The 25458-nt window shown below is 34.1% G+C and overlaps 1 protein-coding gene across 4 annotated transcripts in view; it reads right to left on the reverse strand.

Annotated features, from left to right (window-relative positions):
* IMMP2L (inner mitochondrial membrane peptidase subunit 2) overlaps nt 1-25458 on the reverse strand; it is an 847470-nt gene that overhangs the window by 444623 nt on the left and 377389 nt on the right. The window lies entirely within an intron of this gene.

The raw sequence follows: 25458 nt of genomic DNA on the forward strand, positions 1-25458 counted from the left end.
ACTTAAAGATTTTCTTTTCTCAACAAGCAGCTTTTAGAGTAGATTTAATTGTTAGGTTCAAATAACATAAATCCAGTATCTTAGCAACTCAAAGTCTTATTTCAATAATTAGTGGTAGCTAAGCTTTAGGCTATTTGCTTTGCAGAAAAATATTGCCATATTTCAGTAGGACTTATGATCTAGGTGTAATGTCAAATCTCTCTGTGATAAATACTCATGAGCTTCACACTAAAATAACAAGCAAACAACTTAATCATTTACTCTCTTACAAACATGGCAAGGAAATATGACCCATCCCAAGACTAGGATTTTAGAATTTCACTATAAAATATATAGCGTTAATAGAAGTTTATCAGATTCAATTTTCTGAAATTCTCCCTTTTATTTAGTTCACCTCAGTATAAAAATGACATCATTCAGATAATTTCAGAGTTCAATAAAAATTAAAGAGGAAAGTTTTATTAACTAAAGAGCTTCTGAAACTAAAGTAAAAGAAAAAAATTAAGTGCAGTCCACTATGATTACATTTAAGGCACCTGAATACTACAGCTTAAAAGATAGTAAATCATTGAATTGAAGTGACAAAAACATTATTAGCTATTTAAAAGTCTAGAAAATATAAGGATGTCACTTGGAAAAAACTAAGATTTTTGAGAGTTTTAGTCATTTTTACATACAAAACCCAACAATCTTGCAAAATTAAATGTATTTTTGCACAAAAGAAACATCCTGAAACAATAAAAAAAAAAACCTAGGATAATAAGCCATAGTTTTGCTTGTCAATCACTTATCTCTACAAAGCTACAGGCTTCCATGTTAATTGTCACTGTGCCTGTTTATAAGCAAGCATTTAACTTTTCTTACAGTAGCTTGCTGCATATTATCAACATGTCACTGGCCTGCAAATATTTCCAGCACTGTAATCACATGAATTTATTTAATATTACACATTTCTTTCATGTTAGCATTGACAATTTTTAATTAAATCCTAACTGTTTTTGACAATGTGTAAGGTAATCGTTATGAACTCTTAAAATGAAAGACAAACTGTGTTACTTTTAACACAACCAAAATATATAACTTGCTAATTCAATGTGTTTCCCAAACACAAATTTTACAACCTGATGAATCACTATCACACAGAGGCTGACATTAGAATTTATCAGCCAGACATGCTCATACATCATGAGAGGTTTCAGCACCACGGACAGAGCTTTTTAGAGCTCAGCTATTTGTCAAAAATATGGGAGCTGAAATATGACCTATTAGGATGCAGGCATCGTGTAGGTCAGCAAGAACTTGAGCAAGTATCTTACATGTTTCTATTAAACCTATCTGCATGAAAAACTATCATAAACGTACTATAAAACTGAGAATCTATTTCAAGCTACATATTTCTTTTAATTTTTTTTATGAAATAAGTACTCTGAATAGACATCTAGTAGTGAGCAATGAAATAAAGTATTTTTGCTGCACCTAAATAAATATACATGCTCAAAGCAAATCAAGATCCTATTTATTTGATTAAATTTTGATTCAAATTGCTAGTGAAAGAGAAAAGATATTTGCTTCAATAATGGGAACAGTATTTCATATTCCCTATGTTACCTCCTAAACCTCACATAAAATTAACTATGCACTGGTCACAGTACTCAAACTGTATAGCTTACAATTTTGTGATACCTTATGAATGCACCTGTTGCAATAAAAGACTTTTACCTATAACACATAAAACCCTGAAGTTTACACCTCTATGAATGCCAACTAATCTGCTCACCTTGTATGGAGGAAACCACCTTTTCACAAAAATGATTTTAGAGGATTACATATTTTATAATTTATACTACAAAATAAAATTCAGATTTTAGGGAAATAAGCATACCCAACTGAATAAGAAAATATATAAAAACAGTATGGAACAAAACTTCTAATTGTCAGTAAAGCCAAGCAGCAACACGTTGTCAGTCATATGCTAAATATTTTGCCTCAAAAGAAATGAAATAGATTTATGGTATATGCATCAGTCTTTTGATACTTATTTCAGTGCTTAAGTTTTTATTATAACTAAACAAAAAGTTTTTAAGCAAAACTACATATCAACAAGCATAAACTTAAAATGATAATTCCTTATTAATTTTTTATTTATATTCAAGAAATTTGTATTGCAAGGCTATTAGTCATTGGAAACAGAAGTGAACAAATTACCCACCATCTAGCGATGAATTTTCTACTGGATTATATTCTGCTTTATTTTCTTTATCAATGTTTTCACAAATATGTTAACTATGTTACTTAGTAAAATTTCAGCTTTCATCCATATTTTCACAGAATATCACTTACCACAATATGTTGACATAAGAACTTGATTCGTTTATTATTGATCGTATTATGTATATCTACAGAAGCTAGCCTAATATTATCCTTAGACTAGTTAAATTGAAGGCATATTTATTTACCATAAATTATTTCTAGGCATAAAGATGTGAATAACTGTTATGTTTCCCATTTTAAACTCAGAGAAAATTGGTCACCCAAGAAAATCAGAAGTAAAATTCAAAAAGGTAATCTAATAGTGACAAAACATTTATATATTATACCAGAAGTAGCACACTACTCTAACCACACTAACTCTCACAAGATCTTCCAATAACTATGAAGAAAAACCTGAAAATTACATAGATTGGATTTTTAGATTAAAAATCAGAAGTTTTAAGTCAGAAACTAATAAAGCAAACAAAAACAACTAAAAATTTAAAAATTTACTAAAGAAAGGAAAAATTCCAAGAATGTCCCCACAGCTATCACAAATATCATGAAATAATTCCAGTTGTATATGTTATCATTAGGTGGAAAATAATGAATAGTAATTAAGTTGTGGTTATCTTTTCTTTAATCCAATTTTTTTCAAATTTCCCAAGACAAATTATAACAAATAAGTAAAAGTTTTTGTGAAGGATATGGGTACCACTCATATATTCACTGTATCAAGGATTCCAAATTGCCATTTTGTGATAGATTACACAGAAAATACTACCGTGATCTTTTCTTTCAGATGGTATTTTTTTCACCCCTGGTTCTACAGCCCCTACTTCTATAATATCATTTTGCCCTGACTAATGCATTGCTAACTAGGTCGTTGCTGGGGAGAACTGTAGCATTGTACTGGAATGAAACAGTCATGCCCAGAATCAAAATGCTACAATCAGTATCATGGAATTCTGGAAAAAGAAAGAAATTGACTCCAGTTTCAACACAGTAGTGGCTGCTTTTATGTGTTCATTTGAAAAGTGAGGACTTCACTGTTAAGAGTGACCACAGCCTAGCTTTATCTTACTCCTATGAAACAAGGAGAAAATAAAAATAATATTTTTACACAGGAACAAAGGACAAATTCAGATTTAATACTTATAGTCATAAACCACATATCCAATCCTAAGAAAAAAATATTAAGAGAGAAATTATAAAGAAGAATATTCCAGCAAAAGAGAGATTATTTCTAAAATCTGGCCTAAAGAGTTCATTAATTATATCTATCTATCTATATATATATATATACACACACACACACACACACACACACGCACATGTAAGTGCTCATGAATTGAGTAATAAGCACTCAGTATTCTAAGGTGAGACAATACCATAGGAAATAGAATGTGATTCCTTTTCATTTGTTCTGAAAATAGACAAGCCTAAAGTGATATGAATTTACCTATTCTAGTTCACTTGACATATACCTCAGAAGCCTCTTAACTCATTGTTGAAATCAGCCACGTAGTGTATACCAAGAGATTAAATACCTCACAGATAACATCAACAGGACTTTCTTTTAAAAGCAAACTGAGGTCTTTTAATAAGTAATACACTGAGAGCAAGTATCATATACAATTTCAAAATTATTGGCAAGTGGCCCAGAGTAACAAAGCATAGCAAAAAGAATTATAGTTGACCTTAGTATGCTTTTTATAAGAATGCACTATAATGACATTTGGGGACCTCACAGTACTTTGTTTGTATTTATCTTTTCTAACTCTTATATATTTTTAAGAAACTAATAGCATTATGCCACCACTGTAAGAAAAATCCAGCTTCTCATTAAAACATATGGTTCAGTGTCTGAAGTTATTGATTCAAAATCCAATTGTGATACCCCTTTATAATGTTTACCAGCTTCTGGAACAAATAATGGAGTAAGCTCGGGACATAAATTGACCCTCCTAATCCTCGCATTGAGAGAATCAGAGTGTAATAAAATAACCTCCCTGTCATTTGTGGTTCCCAACTCAAGGCTGGTAAAGACAGAAATGGTTCTTAAACCATCAGAGGTGCCATTATTAAAACAATATAGCTAAACACACCAAAACAGTTCCTCAAAAGAGTACTATATAAAACTTGAAATTCATTAGCAGAACTGAGATTAAGGTGAGATACTGCTACAAAACATTCCTTTAATAATGGTTGCAGGGAAGAGTCACCTATTCAATAAAGAACAAGAAATCATGTCTCCAAAATAACTTTAAGGTTCAAAGCTTCCCATCCCTGTTTGCTTGTCAGTTAATCAATAAATCAACATTGCAATATATAATTTTTTTTTTTTTTTGAGACAGTCTCACTCTGTTGCCTGGGCAAGTGCAGTGGCGTTGGCCTAGCTCACAGCAACCTCAAACTCCTGGGCTCATGCAATCCTCCTGCCTCAGCCTCCTGAGTAGCTGGGGCTACAGGTGCGAACCACCATACCCAGCTAATTTTTTCTATTGTTAGTAGAGATAGGGTCTTGCTCTTGCTCAGGCTGGTTTCGATCTCCTAAGGTCAAGCTACACTCCCACCTCGGCCTCTCAGAGTGCTAGGATTGCAGGTGTGGTCCACTGCGCCCGGCCCAGTTTTCATATTAAATCATTTATGTTATCAGGATTATAAAAAACATATGTACATGTAAAATGCATGAATTTATATAATTATGTGATACTAACAAGCCAACTCAAACTCATGCGTGTAAAAAAAATTCCTTCTACCTATGGATATGATATAGAAAAGTTATAAAAATAGTGTGAAACAATATATTTCTTCCTACTAATGTCCTTCTCCATACAAATCAGTAGGAATTAAGTGACTGCAGTGAAAAAAATGAATTACATCAAAAATAACCCTGTGAAGCTAAGGGAAACTAGGTTTTCCCTTCAGCGGATTATGTGTGCATCAGTGTAGGATCAGTCCTAAAGTGACAATGCAATGCTTGAGATATTTTCCTGACACATAAAGTGCATAGCAATCAATAAATATACTAACTTATATTTGAATAAATATGCATTCATATTTACTTGAGTATCAAGATTAAAAATTAGGAAGGAAGGAAAAAGGAAGTGAGAAAAGGAGAAAAAATTTACTAAAATGTGAATATGTGCCATACTAACAATTTGCTACGGTCTTAGGAAATTTATTCCAAATCTATAGGAGAAAGAACATGGGAAAAATCAACATCTACCATCTTACTATGTGCCAGGCATATTGATAGATAGGATAGTATATATCTCTAAACATAGAATATGTACTATATACAAGTATTTATTATATAAGTCAATTTATTCAATGCTAGTGAAATCCCCATTAGTTTAGTATTAACATTACCATTTTATCTATGAGTCAGAAAAGTATTTTTTCCCCAAAGAAAGCAATAATGATAACATAGAAGCAGAAAAACCAAATGATACAACACCAGGAGAAATAATAAAACCCATGTACTTTATAAGCATGCCATAACCCACAAAAATAACTAATAGGTGATTTTTTGGGAGGGGACAATCCATCAGTAGGACACTAGATTCATTAATAGTGCCTATTATCTTCTAACTATCTCCATCAATATGTTCTTGAATCATATTCCTATCTCAATGTTGCATCAGGAATTGAGGATAAAAGGTTCCCATTTGTCACCTTTCAATTACTACTTCTTTGCAAAAGACAAAGAGCACTGGTTTGTCAAAAAAAGAAAAGCTATGCATATTCACTAAGTACCCAACAGATGCAAGACTAGGGACTTTTAAAAGACTTTTTCTGTAATTACTTCCAGGCATCCATTTCACTGTCCCAATGTATAAAGCTCTTTTTCCTTCTCTAGCCCATTAAAGAAAAGCAGAGGATGGCCAATTACCTGTTTAACCTGTGTTCTACCTCTCAGATTACATTTATCATGCACAATAACCCAACCTTAGAAGGTCCATCCTGCATGAAGAGTAAGATTGGGAAAACAAAACCCTCCCCCTTCAAGCTCTTTCAACAATCCCACCCTTGTGAGTACATAGCAGGTATTGGAAACTCAGAACACTACCTTAACACCAACAGCTTGGAGAGTCAGAAGTTATTGTGCTCTGATAAGTTTATCTTTGTTAGCTGACATATAATCTATTGTAAACTTTGGGTTCTCAGGAGTTCTAATTTATGAATTGTATCCTGTAGTTCTAGGAATAAAATTATTTGATAGAGATGACATGGATTGTGTACTGATAAATGAGGTAGCAAAAAAAAAAAAATTAAATAAAAACTTGACATCACCAAACTTTTCCATGTGACTAAAAACTATAGGTGCCCATATTGGAAGTTGGTTATTTGTACTTCCTAGTAGAAGAGACAAGGTGGTTCTTTAAAAAAAATACTTTCATAGATTAATGAGGTTCTATGGAATTAAACTGACATGTAAAAATAACTATGTGTAAAGAAGTTCTTCAATATTCAATGAGTAGTAATTTTTGCTTGAAAATATTTAAAAGTCACTATACTGGCCCATGTTCTCATTCCAAATGATATGCCCTCACTTTTTTTTTCAATGAATAATTTGCATGGAGAGCTTCTTCCAAGGGAAATAACAGCAAAGTTTCTAAGCAGGGAAGCAAGGAGTGAATCATGCTTTATTCGCGTACTATTTACTTAAGATCTACTATGTGTCAGACAAAATGTTAACTCCTAGAGATTCAACATTGACAGTGATAGACAAATCCTCCAATATCATACAACTTATAGTGAAAAGGTAGATATCAACAAATAAATCGGGCAACTGCAATATAGGGTAATAAAAGTATGACAGGCATACGAACACCTTACACATATTTGAGGGGTACAGTGTTATTTTAAAGCAGCCCCAAAAGTCTTCTAATGCACAACTAAGACAGTATTTACACAATCTCATCCCCAATTAGAAGGCAGAGACGTGTTGGGTGTAGACTAGCAATGGCATGAAGATGACAATAGGCTGAAGAATTTTATTAGGACAGTGCTGAGTAAATGGAAGAAAGTTCGGAAGAAGGGAAAAGGAGGAGCTGGCTTCAGAAAGAAAAATAGGAGGGTGTGTAAAAACCAAACTTAACTTCTTACTCAACATGATAGAAACTAGTATCCCAGGAAAAAATGCTATGCCAAATTTAAAACACACCAAAACTAACTTATAAGGGTACAAAAGTTGGTTTCCCGTATTTCAATCCAGTTTCCCTCTGTAGTCCAACCCCATCTCCCTATCTAATCCCTAGTCCTCCATAGCTAGGAATGTGAGAAGTGCGACATAAAAGAGAAAAGTAAATAGACATAGGCACACCCTATACTCTACCCTCTTGGACCTTCCCTAATCTGAAACTACACACACACACACACACACACACACACGCTCAACACCCTCACAGGCATACACTCAGATATACACACTTTATCTTCAGGGTTATTAAAATCAAATATTTGTTAGTATCCTAATTTAAGGTATTTTAAAAATACATGAAATTAGAAGAGGGTCAAAATGTCACTCCAGTTCTCCACTTTCTCCCCAAAGGTCAAATAAATGAAAGAGATACTAGGTATTCTGAGTAGTTTTGTATATAGAAACCCAAATGTAATGTAAAATTGTGACCTATGTCTTTGAATTTAAGACTGACCTAGTTCTATTTCCACTGTCAATTGTATTTCTCTTTCAGAAATTTCACAAATATGTTACATAGAGTTTAATAAATAGATAAGTATAAAAATAGATATGGGAAAACCAGGAAAAAGTATTGTGTTTCATTTCTTTTGGACTATATTTTGTATAATACCAGACATACTTCTAACTACCTGGATTTTATAAATATCATTTTCTTCAGATAATATAAAAAAATTGTCTCTATTATGTTTCCAGTTGGGACCTTGAACTCAAGACAACTAAATATAGAAAAGAATATTTATAGAAGTACTAACCCACATAAATAAGATATCCATTCTGTATTTTCTATAGTCTCTCACCATTATACCCCCTTAAAAAGAAAAGTTTTATTAAGATCATCTAATGTAAGGGAGTCTAGTATAGATGATCAGAGTAATAAGTGTATTACACTAGAAGATTTTAAAGCGTAATTTTGAAGATGCATTTTTAAAGCATTAGCTTATCTCTTCTATGATATAAAACACAAAAATTTGGAGATAGTATTGCTATTAAATTTTCCCAAGAGTGTTTTGGGGAAGTGTGATACAAAGATTTTATTAAAATATTAATAATTATTAATATTTTTCAATTCTTGATTATTTTGTTTAAAAACTTTTGAAGATTTTCACCTGAAACCAAGGAGAAAATTCTAAACAAAAGATAAATTGGGTAAGAGCGCATCCATCTTCTTATGCCATTCAGAATACTGGTAATCTGAGTATACCCAGAAAGACTTTTAATGTCCTCATGCTAGCTCCTCATTTCGTGGAGAAGATTCCACCTCACCATGGCAGATGTATCTGTTCCATTTCACTATGATATACACAATAGAAAAGAACCATGTAGCCTTTTAGACAAAATGTTTACTATTATAAATAAATGTAACAACAGAGTGATTTTATTTTACTGATAAGGGAATTCTGCCCCAGCTCTAGGCTGTAGTACTCAAACCAACTACTATTCTGTGTGAATACTCAAACACCAGGTAGCATGTGCATGTAACTCGGCACAAACTGTCATTTCATTCTGGAAAAGTAATCACATTTTAGCTCCACTGAAGCCAGAAGATACAAAACACCAGAATATCTATGAGAGCAACAGCCCCTGATTTTGAAACTAAAATTAAAATCCTAAAATTATAAGGACATCATAAAACACTATTGATTACACATCTTTAAAGTACTTTTTAAGATATAAGATCTTCTCACATATATTTTATCTGGCATTTGATTATATTATTCTCACCTAGTTTGTGGTATCAGAAAAATTATGCTAACTGACCTTGATGAATTACTGGTCATGAGGAAGGACCTAAATAAAATTATCAGACAAATTTTCAAACCCATTGAATCTCTTCACTGCTCCAGAATGAACACTGTAAAACAGCTGTGGGTGCCTTTTCAACAGTGATAGGTCTATCAATAAAGATTTTTGTTGTACTGGGAAAAGCCAACCATGTGGTTTTTAAATACTCTGGCTTCAGAAAGCAATCTTTATATTAAACCTCTTCCAAAATTCTCTTTGACTTGAAATCCCAACCTTAGCATCATAACGTCACGTTACTCTTTTAAAATATATTATTTTAAAATAGGAAATAATTTTTTTTTTTTTTTTTTTTTTTTTGAGACAGAGTCTCACTCTGTTGCCCAGGCTAGAGTGAGTGCCGTGGCGTCAGCCTAGCTCACAGCAACCTCAAACTCCTGAGCGCAAGTGAGCCTCCTGTCTCAGCCTCTCGAGTAGCTGGGACTACAGGCATGCGCCACCATGCCCGGCTAATTTTTTCTATATATATTTTTAGCTGTCCATATAATTTCTTTCTATTTTTAGTAGAGGTGGGGTCTCGCTCTTGCTCAGGCTGGTCTGGAACTCCTGAGCTCAAACGATCCGCCCACCTCGGCCTCCCAGAGTGCTAGGATTACAGGCGTGAGCCACCGCGCCCAGCCAAGAAATAATTTTGATATTATTTTATCTTCATATACTTTGTTGCAAAAGTAGTATCTGTATATATGAAATGAAGATCCAGCAATTCCGGCCGGGCGCGGTGGCTCACGCCTGTAATCCTAGCACTCTGGGAGGCCGAGGTGGGCGGATCATTTGAGCTCAGGAGTTCCAGACCAGCCTGAGCAAGAGCGAGACCCCACCTCTACTAAAAATAGAAAGAAATTATATGGACAGCTAAAAATATATATAGAAAAAATTAGCCGGGCATGGTGGTGCATGCCTGTAGTCGCTACTCAGGAGGCTGAGACAGGAGGATCGCTTGAGCTCAGGAGTTTGAGGTTGCTGTGAGCTAGGCTGACGCCACGGCACTCACTCTAGCCTGGGCAACAGAGTGAGACTCTGTCTCAAAAAAAAAAAAAAAGATCCAGCAATTCCACTACTAGGTGTTTACCCAAAGGAAAAAAAGCCATTTTCTCAAAAAGACACCTACACTCAAATGTTTATTGGAGCCCAATTCACAATCAACTGAAGTGCCCACCAATTCATAAGTAGATCAATAAAATGTGGTATATGTGTATACCATGGAGTACTACTCAGTCATAAAAAATGATGAATCAATACTTTTTATGACAACCTGGATGGAACAGGAGACCATTCTCCTAAGTGAAATATTGCAAAAATGGAAAAACAAACACCACATGTACTCACTATTAAATTGAAACTAATTGATCAGCACTCCTGGGCATATATGGAAATAAAACTCAATGGAAATCAAGCAGGTGGAAGGGGGGAGGAGGGAAGAAGGGATGAGTGAAATCACACCTTAACAGATACAAACACTTTTTGGGTGATGCTCACACTTTTAAGTTTGAATCAAGTTGTACAAAACCAATACATTTAACCAAAACATCTGTACCCCCGTAATAATCTGAAATTTAAAAAAAATAAAATTAAGAACATACAGAAAAGCTCTCACATTCTCCCTGTCCTCCAAATACACTCTTACAAAAGCCTGCCATTCTGTCTTCAACAAACTTTGTAATATCATCTCTGACTCCACTATTTTCACTCTTAATCCATACTAGAGCTGCCCACACAATAAAAGTGGCATCAATGACCACCAATCTCAGAATGAAAGACATCTTCAGTGATCATTCTGTCATCGCCCAACACAGCCCCCAAATCTCACAGTGACATGACCAACAGATGTGACCATTCTCTAGTAAGTAGGTCAGTCCCTTACGTGTCAGCCTATTAAATTTCTGACAAGCTCTAGAAGTAAATAGATTTTTTCCCTCTCACATTAAACCCAAGATAGTTGTTTATTTCTAATCTTTACTACTAACATTTTAGGAAGCAAAAAATAATAAGTTTAATCTATGTCCCATAGGGCAGCCCAGCAAGCTGTTGATTATACAAGGTTGGCCCTAAGTTATCTTTGCTTCACACTGAAGAAACCCATGTCCTTATAGCAATTCAGGTCACTCTTCTTTGGACTTAACCCAAGTCATTAAATCTCTCTTAAAATACAGTACGAGAAACTGAATACAATCCCCCAGGTATGATAATCTCTAATCTCTTTATTTGGTTGGAGAGTAGTGTTAACCAAATTCCTAGACTATTTTCAATTGGAATCAAAGCCAACTCTAGGCAGACAAAGGTAATTATACCTGATGCCAAATTATGTCATTAACAGCATCATCAGTATCATTATCACCAGCACTTAGTAAATACTAAATATTAGAAGACATATAAATTCATTTAATTTCTATGAGGAATATTCTATCAGTAACCATATTTTATATTATAGGTTAAAAAAGTGATGGTCTTGCCAAGACCATCACTAGCAAGTTTTTAGGGGCAGTAGTGAGAGGGATTTGGTCTCCACGTGAAACAAACTGACAGATTGTTAGCTTGCTAACACCTACTATAAATCTTGGAATTTCTCATATGTACTATTATGATCTCTTAGACAAATGTCATTCAGCAGGTAGCAGGGGTTAGTCTTATGATAACTTCTTAGCATCAGTGATTATCATAAAAGCAAGAGAATTTAGAGTGACTATAGGTAGAAATCATCTTTCATTGATCACATACTTTCTGAAGTGAAGTGTGACATAAACTAAGAACTGGAAAAGAGAAGCAGAACAATTTCACCTCATCAACACCATGGTCATTAGAGAAACCAATAAAGTTACAAAGCTTTTAGTCACAACCAGAAAGACAGTATCAGCCACTGGAAAACTAGTGAAAGGTATTCCCAATGACCACACATCCTGCTTATTTTATTGTTCAACTTATTAACAGTAGTCAAACACCACCATGAGTTTATAGGGGGTAAAATACAGATTAGAATAACCAAAATTTGTATTTATTTAGACACTTGGCTTCTAAGCCTTTTTTTTTTTAAACTATGCCCCATATTAAAATAAATATAGCACATTACAATATGCACACACATTTCACGAAAATAAAATATTTTTACCTTGCACAATGTATACTGTTTTATGTTCTAGTTTTTGCTTATTTTTTAGCTCCCATGATCTAGTAATTGATTTCATTAAATACAAATGAGTCATGATCTGCAACTTGAAAACACTGAGCATTATTTACTGGTATAATGATGCTCAGAAATCAAAAGTCAAGGAATGATTGTGGGATTGCCATTGAGCTCCTCTTTTCTGTAGTGATTAATCCAAACTTTAATATTGCTTTTATTAAGTCCCGGATAAATAACGGAAAATAGAAGAGAGGAAAAGATGGCAGCAGCAGTTGTAAAGAGGTGTGATGTGAAGTGGGAGAGGAAGGTGAACATGTTATACGCATACTGAGGTTTAGAGAAGTTGAATAACTTGACCAAGAGGAAGCTGTGTTGGGATTAATACAATCAAATATGTATAACTCCGAGGTTCGTAATTTTTCCATGGCTTAGAGAATGGCCTACAGAAATCTGATTGATAATCTCTAAAGTCCATCAGTCAAAATCACAATACTATAGGACTCTCAAAAGGTAGAAAAATCTTAAAATTATTAAATCAGGAGATTTTCAGATAAACTCCTTACATATTTCTAAGCAAGTATCTCCACTGGTAGATTCCATGGTTTTCATCTGGGAATGTTCTTGAGTTTCATTTAAAGAATGGAGCAGAGTATTAGTTTTCCAGGACTGACATAAGAAAGTATCACAAACTGGGTGACTTAAGAGAGAAATTCATTCTCTCACAGTTCTGAAGGCTAAAAATTTAAAATCAAGGAGTCAGCAAGGCCATGCTCTCTCTCAAGATTCTAGGGAAGAATCTTTCCTTGCATCTTCCTAGCTTCTGGTGGTTACCAACAATCTTTGGCATCATTCCAATCTCTGCCTCCACCATCACATGATCTTCTTCCTTTGTTTCTGAGTCTCTGTGTCTAAATCTCCCTCTCTCCTTTTAGAATAGCATCAGTCATTGTAGTAATTCCAATATGACCTCATCTTAACTTAATTATATCTGCAAAGACCCTATTTCAGAAATAAGGTCACATTCACAGTTATCGGGGGTTAGGACTTGAATGTCTTTTGAAGGAGCACAAATCAACCCATTACAAACATAGAAATGCTTAAATCTGGATGTCAACTATATATAGTCTTTGTCAAGCTAGAATGCTGCAGAGGTATGGTGGGTCAGTTCGATTTCTAGTGGCAACAGGGTTTGCTGGAACTATAATCAACTCCCTTCACCTCATTTCTTTGGTAGCATTGACAGTGATGTGACAAAAAATAAAATTAATTTTCAAGAGGACTCATTCTATACCCAATTTACACTAATTAGCCTGCTGGAAGAGCTATTTAGATGCCTTATAAAAATGGTTTGAAATAAAGAATTTTTTAATCAGTGGGTATTTTGTTGCTGATGATTCATTTTACTATTTCCTAATCATGGAGAAAAAAGAGGATGTTAAGCTAGAATCACAATTTTCTATCATGTAAAACAAAATTTATACAAAACACTGGCATATTGGTTTATATACTTAGGAAGATCAATTTTTTTTCTATTTCACACTTTCAGACCACAACGCTCAAAGTAAGAAAAGGCAAATGTCATCAAGCTTGATAAGCCAAGAAGCAGAGTAAATGAAAGGAAAAAATAATTTGAATTGAAGGGTAAAGATATTAAATTATCACCTCAATGCTCTGAATGATAAAAGCAGAGTCAAAAACAGTTTGGTTTCTTAAAACCAAGTTGTATTTCAACAGCTTTATGAAAGAAGCACAGAAATTAGTGTTGGTTTGTTTTACAGCCAAGGAAACTATCATTAGAGCAAACAGACAACCTACAGAAGGGGAAAAAAATATTTGCTCTCTACACATCCAATAAAGGGCTGATAACAAGAATCCATCTAGGATTCAAAAAAAAAAAATCAACAAGAAAAAATCAAACAACCCACTCAATAAATGGGCAAAGGACATGAACAGAAACTTTTCAAAAGAAGACAGAATAATGGCCAGCAAACATGTAAAAAAATGCTAAACATCTCTAATCATTAGGGAAATGCAAATCAAAACCACAATGAAATATCACGTAACTCCAGTAAAACGGGTCTGTATCAAAAAATCCCAAAGCAACAAATGCTGGCGAGGATATGGAATAATAGAAACAATCTTACACTGCTGATGGGACTGCAAACTAATACAAGTTCTGTGGAAAAGAATTGGGAGATACCTCAAAGAGCTACAAGTAGAACTACCATTCGATCCAGTAATAGCACTACTAGGCATCTACCCAAAGGAACAAAAGTCATTCTATAAAAAAGACATTTGCACTGCAATGTTTATGGCAGCACAATTCACTATAGCAAGGATGTGGAAACAACCCAAGTGCCCATCAATCCATGAGTGGATTAATAAAATATGGTATATGTATACAATGGAATACTCAATCATTAAAAAAACGACGGTGATCTAGCACTTCTCATATTTTCCTGGATAGAGCTTGAGCCCATCCTCCGAAATGAGGTATCACAAGAATGGAAGAATAGGCACCACGTGTACTCACTATCAAACTGGCACTGACTTAACACTAAGGTGCTCACACAGTAGTAATATTATTTGGGGGTAGGGGGTTGAGGGTGGGTAAACTCACAACTAATGGACTCGGTGAGTGTTGTGGGGGGAGGGGGAGGGCACATCTCAAATCATGGTTGGGATGTGGCAAAGTCCATAACATGTAACCAAAATATTTGTACCCCCATAATTTCCTGAAATTAAAAAAAATTAAATTAAAAAAAATAAAAGAAGGAAAAGAAAATACATTTTTAAAATCTCATTAAGTTAGAATACAGATATTCACTACACCTTTCTATAAACATACTTTAAAATACAAAAAAGTATTCCATCAATTTATTCACTATATTTACTGAATATGGATAATGTTATATTGTCTAATCTTGATGCTTTTGTTCTCCTGGAAGGAACAAGGTCCCTTTAGCTAAAGGTTTTCTGTTTTTGTCTCTTCAGCACTTGCACAACTAGGGTGACAGTCTCATAAAGAAAATAATCAAAGGCACTCACTTTGTCCAGTGACTTGGCATCCCTCCAGCACTGATATTTCATGCCCTGCATTAACTCCTGGGGCCACAGCATCAAAGTTAGAAGGAAATAGTGTGCCATTCTGTTTAGTTGGGGTAGCTACTTTTTATTACACAGGCAATATAATTCACTGTTTCTTATATAACTGCTTAACCCATTTTAAATTTTAATAGTGATCCACAAACAAACAAATGGCATCACTTGTTCCAAGTTAGGTGTAACTTATAGATAAAACCCTGCAAAATGACTCACAATAAATCAGAATAGTCATATAATAAAAGTGAAGACATAACTATAAAAAGATTAGATATAAAGTTCTACCAAAATATTCTCTTATTTTTTAAAAAAATTCAGCTGAAGTCATATTTGGGTCTTATGGACAAAAATGTATAGTTAGTTGTTTTGCCAAAAAAATCCCAGAAATTATTTGGTCATTTGCTTGGATTTACCAGGCATTTGTGCATCTTCCATTAACATAACCTACTTATAAAATCCTTTAAGGCAACAGAGAATTGCCTCCAACTAGAAAGGAAAAATACTGAAAATCAGAGGCATTCAAAGATCACAACTACAAAGGAAAATACCATACTACTAAATGTTTTTTAGTTTACATGATTTTTAAAATCATCTCCATTCATCTATTTAAAATTCTATTTGGCTATTCTGAGAAGAAACTAACAAATGAATACGATGTTCATCTGAAATCTACTATTTCACCAATAGAATGGATAAGCATGGAATTTTTATCTTTGCCCTATTTATACTGTACAATGAGGAAAAAATTTGGAACTGAGCTAATAAAAGGACTAAATTAAGACACAATTTTAGTGTTCTGGGAATTTCATTGGCATTATTACCCAGAGGCAAAAATCCTAAATGAGTCTATGAACAGGTAATGAACTATAACAATGGCCAGAGATTGGACGAGGTTGATATTTCTTTGTTCAGTAAGTATTTACTAAGAAACTAAAATGTTAGAAGCTTCAGAGGACACAAAGATACAAAGATATGCACCTTCCTTGGAAGAATTTAGAGATTTATCTATGGTGGGGAAAACTATGAAGGAAGAAAGAGATAAAAAAAAATGCTGTAGCAATTAAGTAGCTTCCAAATATATTTTGGGTAAATTTCAGATAGTAATAATTAGGCTAACCCTGATATGCAGGCTAATAATCTCCATCTACAAAGTTGTTCTTTCTGTAACAGAAGACACATAAAATAGTGCATATTCACTTTATTAAAATATCAATAGATCGCCATTTCCTCAAGTAGAAATAAAATACATTTTCCTCTGAATTAAAAATCCTATTTTGAGCTAAGAAAAGAGAACACTCATTACAATGTATTTTGCCTGCTGGAAATTTGGTTCGCCTCACAATTTGCTGGCAAAAGGGAAAAACTAGGATAATTCTTTCTCTGACAAGATTGCCTATGCTGGTGGCAAAGCTACTTCAAAAACTGAAACTCTAATTTTATTTCTACAGTTACTTCCTAGGCTTCTATTATCTCATCTTCTCAACCACAGTTACAATTCAATCTCCTACTTACATTATTTTGTTGGAGCTCAATGAATAGGAGTGAAAAAAATAGCAGACAAGAAAGAAAAAAAAAGAGATACAGAGGAAACCAACCAACCAATCAAAAAAAGTGAAATGAGACTAAAAGTCAAGGTAAGAAAAGGGGGACAGCAAAAAAGTTGGAAAGAGAGACTGAGATTCAGAGAGATTAGAGAGGACAAAGCCGCCTTTCCCCTTGAAGTGTTAGCTTATTTGCCCTCATTCAATGTTGGCTTGTGTCTATGATCACATATTCTCTACTGCCCTGTAAAAAATTGGTTGGCAAGTACAGATATGACCTGAAGTGGCAGTGACCTGGCTAATACGAACCTTTTGGACAAGATTATGTATTCCTGAGCCCAGGTGTGTCAAAACTAGATATTTTCTGCTTGTATATCCAACATCCAGGGTCATGAAATCTAAATGAATTTCAAAGTAGCTGGGTGCCTTTCAACACACTATACTTCATTTAATATTATATTTGTTATTGAACAAACAATAACAATTTGGAACAAAAGTTATGAGAAAGCTAAGAAATATAATTGGACAGGGACAAATAAACTAACAGGTCGAAGCCATTTTGGCCAGATGGTGTTTTGCAATTTTGGAAATATCTGAACTTCTCACAAATGTCACAGGGTGTGAGAATTGAAAACATTTCCATCTGCCCAAACTAAAAGAACTATTGCTCCTCATTCATCCAAATGATAATCCCATGCTGTTCTTCCAGTTATTAAGACTGGCCGCTTGAAAAGAAAAATTGTCTATTCTCCCCCTGAAAGGGTAATTCTAAAGCCACTTAGATAAATGGCTGAGTGACAAAGCAAATAAAAAATTAATACCTCTGAGAGAGTTGCTGGAAATAGTCTCTTCTTAACTACTCTGCTTATCATAGAGGAAAATATCCGTGAACTTGGGTGATAAAATAACGTGAGAATCATGGATTAATATGCCTTTTTAAAATTGAAAAATGTATGGCTACTCAGTGACAGAGCCAGGACTAGCACTGAGATCTTCTAATTGCAATGGTCTCTACCCTGTGCATTAGTGTCTGTATATTCTGGTGTGGTTGAGAAATGAAGAAAAGTAAAAGAGAGATAAGTAACATTAGCTCAGCTATTTTTTTTTTTTTCCTAGTATTACCACCACATTCCATACCTGTACTACTAATACTTAATTTTAAAGTCTTAGATATAATTTATTTGCTTAGAAATAATACTATAAAGAATTAGAATTTACTTCCCTTACACTCCTTCACATTTTCTCTCCCCAATCTTTCCTTAAAATGTAAGTTCAAAAATTTTTAGTAAATCAACATTTATATATACGTTATTATGAATATTAGAGCTGAGCCACATAGTATACTATCATTACATTCTTTTTTTGGTACAATTTTGTATTCTCTACAGATATCCACTGCATTGTATCTATCTTTTTTTCACTTGCTTAATTATCTATGTACCTACAACAATTCATTCCCAAATTCTCCACAGAACTATAAATTTGCACATATCTCTTCTCCATTATAGTATCCTTCTCATTGTCTTTATTATTATGGGTTTGTGGGGATTTTTTTTATTCCTTAGTGGCATTTTAGTGACATTTCAAGGAGAGGAGATAAACATATGTCTTCAATCCACCATACTGGAATAGTAGCTAGAGAACAATTTTTACTACCTATATGCAAGATAGAAACATTAACAGATCTTAAATGCTAAATGTCATGAAACAGATTATCATCACAGTGAGTAGATGTGGAATAATTTATCAATTACAAGAGACTTTTGATTGCTGAGGAAAATAACAGATCAAAAAATAAGCCATCATTTTCATATTCACTTTTTCAAGTAAATGGTTTGGATTTACTAGAAGTCTCTCTCATTACCTCCAAATTCTATAATTTTAATATATATACAACTTGGCTGAGGAGCTTGTTAAACTACAGATAATGATTAAGTCATTTCTAACAAGTACCTAGGTGATACCAATGATCTGGGTCTAAGAACTACAGTTTGAGTAGCAAGGCTTTAAAGTATATTAGCCTTGCTATAAAAAGTGTGCAAACTGGGGGAGACCTACTCAAACTTGGCAAATAACCTTGGGATATATCTTAAGTTTTACAGTTCATGATTTGAACACAAGTTCCTCCCTAAAGAAAGCAAAATACCACCCAAAAGGAGAGAAACAGGCATCGCAAGTCAATGCTCTACAAACAATTCATGGACTATGTGACTCACAATTGACCAGCTTCACTATATCAAATTAGCTGTCAACAAAAGAAGTCACAGTACTGGGGGGCTGCAGTGCAACTATATTATTCCAATGCTTCTATTCTGACACTAATTCCACCTAGGATTCTGCAATATATTTCAATTCTGATGCCAACTACACAGAGTTAGTGCAGATTGCACAAGTTAAGGACTGAGTCTTTTACTTCAGAAGCCAGCCTCAAATGAGGTCCGCAAGCCACCAGAATTTCTGATCACATGTTTACAAATTTGGGGGCTTCCAGGACCACATTTGAGTTTGATAACTCAATAGAATGATTCACAGAACTCGGAAAAGTGCTATAATTAAGATTATAATTTTATTATAAAGAATACCAACTAGATCAACCAAATAAAAAGACACATAGGATGAGATTTTGGAGGGTCCCAAATACAGAGCTTGTGTGCCCTCTCCTCATAAGTAAAGGTATGGCCTCCTCCCAGCACATCAATGTGTTCCCCTACCAGGACGCTTCACTGAGCTTCAGTGTTCAGAGTTTTTATTGGAGTTTTGGTTACACGATAGAACTCAACGTCCAGTCCACTATTCTCTTTTAGCCATCAAGAGATTGGCTGATACCATGTGGCTGAAAGCCCCAAAACTCTAATCACAAGGTTGTTCTTGCCAACGTGCTCCTGATGCTATCAAGGAGCCACCATGAGTCACCTTGTTAACATAATCTCGGATGTCAATCAAGAGGTTCATGAGTAACAAAGACACTGCCAGGAACCGAGGAAAAAGATTAGACGAAATGCTTATTACATAGCAATTTCCATCTATTCTATTTGGTAAATTTCACTGGTTTTTCTCATACTTGAACAGAAAAAAAAAAAAAAATCCTTACTAAGAATACATTCAGAGAGGTAGAGGTCACCAAAGACAAGAAGTAAAACTTAAAACTTGTCTGGTTCTTAAGAAAATTGGAAAAATGTATGTGACAAATTACTCCATCTTGCTGGGGTTTAGTTTTCTCTCTTGTATTAGTAATAGATTGGATTGGATGATCTCATTAGTACTTTCTGGCTCTAACATCCTATAATTCTACAAGTTCAGAAAAATCTACATTAATCGTTTGCTCAATTATAGAGTGATTTTGTCAGTTGCAAAAATTATCACCTCTTGATGGGTAAAAACGAAGACTATAACAAACATCCTTGTGGTAATTGCAGGAATGTGATAATCCAACAACTGTCAAATGATTTCTTGTGAACAATGGTTATAATATCAGCTTGTCCTGAGGTGCATATTTTGCTAAACTCTTTTCCCTAAATTCTCTTTTTCACTGATTTTAAAAGCTAAATATTTTGGGACTTTTTGATAAAAGCAATTCTCACTGGAGTTACGTGATATCTCATTGTGATTTTGATTTGCATTTCACTGATATTAGAGATGTTGAGCATTTTTTCATATTTTTTTGGCCATTAGCCTAGTCTTCTTTTGAAAAGTTTCTGTTCATATCCTTTGCCCACTTATTAATGGAGTTGTTTGATTTTTTTCTTGTTGATTTTCCTGAGTTCTAGATAGATTCTAATTATTAGCCCTTTATTGGATATATAGCATGCGAATATTTTCTCCCATTCTGTAGGTTGTCTATTCCACTCTAGTGATAGTTTCCTTGGCTGTGCAGAAGCTTTTTAATTTGATCAGGTCCCATTTATTTATTTTTGTTGTTGCTATGATTGCTGATGCAAAGGCAATATATGTAACTAAAGCGTTTGTAGCCCTGTAATATGCTGAAATTAAAAAAAACAAATATTAAATCAATCTATTAATTATGCAGGTTTTTAGAATGTATTTATCACTTTGTAGGACTTTCCTGCAGAAATTAGGAATTTGGAGTTAAATTTAGATTCCATACTCATCTATGTCAAGGAAGGCAAAACAATATAAGAATATTTAATCCACCATAAATTAAGGACATAAAATAGGACAGATCCCTCTAAACCTAATCATCAGTTACCCTTCATCTGCCTTTCTCATTCCAGCTCTACTAATTATTTGAACAAATAGTTTATTACTTGAAATAATAAACTTATGTATTATCTGTACTATCATAAGTATGACAAAGCTGCCTGCATAATTCCCCATAAATGGGATCATTTCATACATACACATGTTGCAGAAATCAGAAAAGGAGCAACAAGCAGGGTTCATTTTGATATTTTTCTTTCCTGAATAGGACAAGCAGATCACTACAATTAACATCTATTGTGAATTTACAGCAATTTAGTTAGAAAACAATTCATGTTACACAGAGGTTTCCAACATCATTAACTGAGACTGAGAAAGTGGGCCAGTAAGCATGAGAGCATAAATCATAGAGGTCATGTGTGTTAATGAGAAAAAGAGCATTTATTAGCTTGCAATTTAAATATAAAGCACTTCTCCCTCAATGTCTTAAAATGGAGCAATATCCTATACCTGAGGACAGGAGAAGGCAGTGCCCTCAATTATATAAACAACTCTCCTGGCCCCAAAACTTCTATTATTGCCATTGAAATTCATCATTCTGATTTTATTTTTAGATTGTGGTATCTTTTATGTTATAGACAGAAAGCTTGTGAACATAACCCGTCCTGTATTACTGCCTGCACTGGAGAGTTGTGTACTTTTTTCCTAACTTTAAGAGACACGTGTATTCACTTTTACACAATAGCCAAAATGACATTATTTTCTAACTTCTGTGTGAGCTCCCATCAATGTTTTATATTTGTATGTTTGTTCTGAGATCAAAAAACACAAAAATGTTTGCAAACATAAGGGAAAAAATCAGCATGTCATTAAAAAGCCAAAGATACCCATCATGGGAAACTGCTATGTTATTATGCAAATAAAAAGGAAACAAAAGCATTTATTTCAAAAAGATGTGATATATTATATAATTATGATACCATATAACTACTCAACCCTGCACGAGGCTAAACAGGTGGGGTAAACACTCCTGGCACCAGGCCTTGCAGCATTCACTATTGGGACAAAAATTCCAGGAATTTTTGGATGGATTTCCATGACAACATGAGTTATTTTAAAAGTACTGAGATGTTCCCTGTGGAAGGCAATTTTCGGATTTTTTTAAGAGAATAAAAATGTTCTATCCACATACATTTTTCTTCAAAAAAACACCATGGATCATTTTATAAATATTTATTTATTAGCAAATTATTTTCTTTTTCTTACAAATTTGCTGTTTCACTGATTTGAAATGAAAGCATTCTTTACAGACACTACTTACTGATGACGACAGATGCAATAATAATGATAATAATAATGACGAGAGCTCTTACTGTGGAAGGTCACAAAAAATAAATTTAAACCAGAGCCAGTGACTGATCCTTTCATCAGGGCCATACGAGACTCAGGACATCTACTGTGCTGTCCACTGTGGGAAAATGCATTCTCATTTTAAATAACAATAGTCATCTCTTTGTGCCTTAGAGCAAAACCAACCCAGACACTGTATGTTCAATCAAAGCTACCCATATACACAAATCAGTGATCGAACCAAGGCTTTAAAACAGTTTTTTTTTTTTAATCATTTCTCATCCTGCCCTGTTTTGAAAAACTTTAAAAAACACATTATTTCCATTTTAATGTCATAGCTAATACACTACAACCTTGTGAAATGACAAGATTTAGTTTCTGGACTAATAAAATATCCATATTATAAGATGATTTTACTTGCAAGGTAATCCCACCATGTTACTAATGAAATCTACTATATTTACTAGAGAAAAGCAGTCAAAACCGTGAGCACAAATATTTCTCTATGCTTCCTCATTACCTGACATTAGTGACATAGTGTACAAAATCCTTCTGAATAACTACTTATTCCTTTTCCTATTAATATAATACTTCTAAGTCAGTACAGAATACAGCCATATTCAGTTAAAATTTCAAGTCAGCCATTTGGTGCCTATTTGCCACCCATAGCAGTAAGTTCTAGGGACACAGCGGCTAGCAAGACAGATCTTGTGCATTTAGAGTTGATAAGCCATGTAAGTTTGGGAGTCAGATATCCTTGGAGAGTTTGTTAAGGGAGAACTCATACCTTCCGTAGGGAAGTTGATCGTAACGCTGATTGGTAGAGTAGCTCTAATACAACTTGCCCACCCCTCAGAGCTCCAGGATCACCCTTTCCCTTATAATCCCATAGATTTTACTTCTTTTTCCCCTTTCTTACTATCCAAAACACACTGCTACTTATTTGAGTGTTGCTGAGATAAAATATATTAAACCCATGGAGGATGGACATTCTGGGGAACTGGTTAAAGATACAGCAGACAACAAAGACACGATTGAATGGGATATTATGAAAGAAAATATTAAAAATACAGTTACCATATGACCCAGCAGTCCCATTCCTAGGTACAAGTCTAAGAGAAATGAAAGCACATGTCTATGCAAAAACCTCTACACCAGTGTTCATGGCAGCGTTTTTCATAATGGGCCTCCATCAGCTGGTGAATGGATAAATAAACGGAGAACTCTATAGAGTGACATTTTATTTGGCAATAAAAAGAAATTAAGTTCTGACACATGCTGTAACACTGAGGAACCTGGAAAACATTATGCTGAGTGCAAGAAGCCAGTCACAATAGGCTAAATGTTGTACGACTCCATTTATATGAAATGGCAAAAATAAGCCAATCCATAGAAACAAAGTAAAAACAGGCAAGTGCTCACTAGGGCCGGGGTAGAGAAAGGAATGATTGCTAAGGGGTACGGGGTTTCTTTCTGGGGGGATGAAAAATATTCTGAAATCCCATAGTGGTGATAACTGTAGAACTCCGTGAATATACTAAAACCTACTGAATTATACATATTAAAAGTGAACTTTATAGTATATGAATTATATCTCGATCAAGTTGTTTTAAACAATGTTTCAGTAGATGACAGTTTTCACTTGGGGCAAAAAATACTTAAAGAAGCCATATTAACATGAAACAACTGCAAAAATTTCTGTATATTTGCCTTTACAGTGGTGACTTACCAGATTTATTTGTTCCCATCTTTATTCATTCTAAAATTACTTCCGGGAGAATGACCTCACAGTTGCAAGAAGTGGATGGCACATGTGTACATATGTATTTGTGTGAGAGAGTATATAGAGCGCTATTTATTAAAAAAATGCTTATTTATTGTCACATGCTTAAACTTCTTTAAGAAACACTTAAATAGTTGTTCTAAGTGCTCCACATTGCAAAACTCATTGAATTCTCAAAACTACTCTATGAGGTTGGTACTATTATTAACCCCAGAGAAAAAAACTAAAACGGAGATAAGGAGGCCAAGGTCACAGATGTAGCAAGTTAAATTTGAATCTAGACAGACTGGCTCCAGAGCCTGTGCTTTTAACCACATGCTATGCTGCTGTGGTAACGAAAATTTTTAAAGAGCACCTTAAAAGTAACACAGTAAGTATCTATCTTGAAGACATCACAAGTAGTTACCACAAGGAGGAGAGCAAAAAAAAAAAAAAAAAAAAAAAAAACAGAAACAAAACAATTTCCTAATATTCTGAAAATAAGTTCTTACAGCATGGGATGTAATTCTGGTTATATCATCATGTTGGAAGTCAGCTTAGGAAAACGAAGGTGTGCTCTGAAGTGCTATTAAATGACTCCAAAAGTGGTTGTAGTAATGAAATACACTGACATTGAAGATGCATGTGAAAAACCAAAAGATTCTTCACTGAAGGGCAAGAGCAGAAAAAGCAATGCAGTGAACCCTGAACAACATGGGGCTTAGGGGAACCTACCCCAGTGCTGTCAAAAATTTAGATGTAACTTTTAACTCCCCCAAAACTTTACTACCAACAGCCTACTGTTGACTGGAAGCCTTGCCAATAACAAACAGTTGGTTAACACAAATACATAAATAGACCAGCACCTATAATATTTATGCATTCGTGACATACTTAACTTTTTCTTATTTTGTTTTTTTGATCTTTCTAGGCTATGTGGTTCATCTGCATTTTTTTTTAATTGCTACAAATCTCCCCCAAATTTTTAATACATTTATTGAAAAAAAATTCATGCAGTTCAAACCTGTATTGTTCAAGGGTTAAATGTATATGTAATAAATACATGTGATTTTAAATAATTATAACAAAAATAAAATGAAATGTTAAGTAGATATTAGAGTTATCAACAATTATGTCTATGAAAAAACAGGGGATCACCTTTTGTTCA

The sequence above is a fragment of the Eulemur rufifrons genome, chromosome 29 (genome assembly GCF_041146395.1).
Source record: "Eulemur rufifrons isolate Redbay chromosome 29, OSU_ERuf_1, whole genome shotgun sequence".
In the NCBI taxonomy this organism is placed as follows: Eukaryota; Metazoa; Chordata; class Mammalia; order Primates; family Lemuridae; genus Eulemur; species Eulemur rufifrons.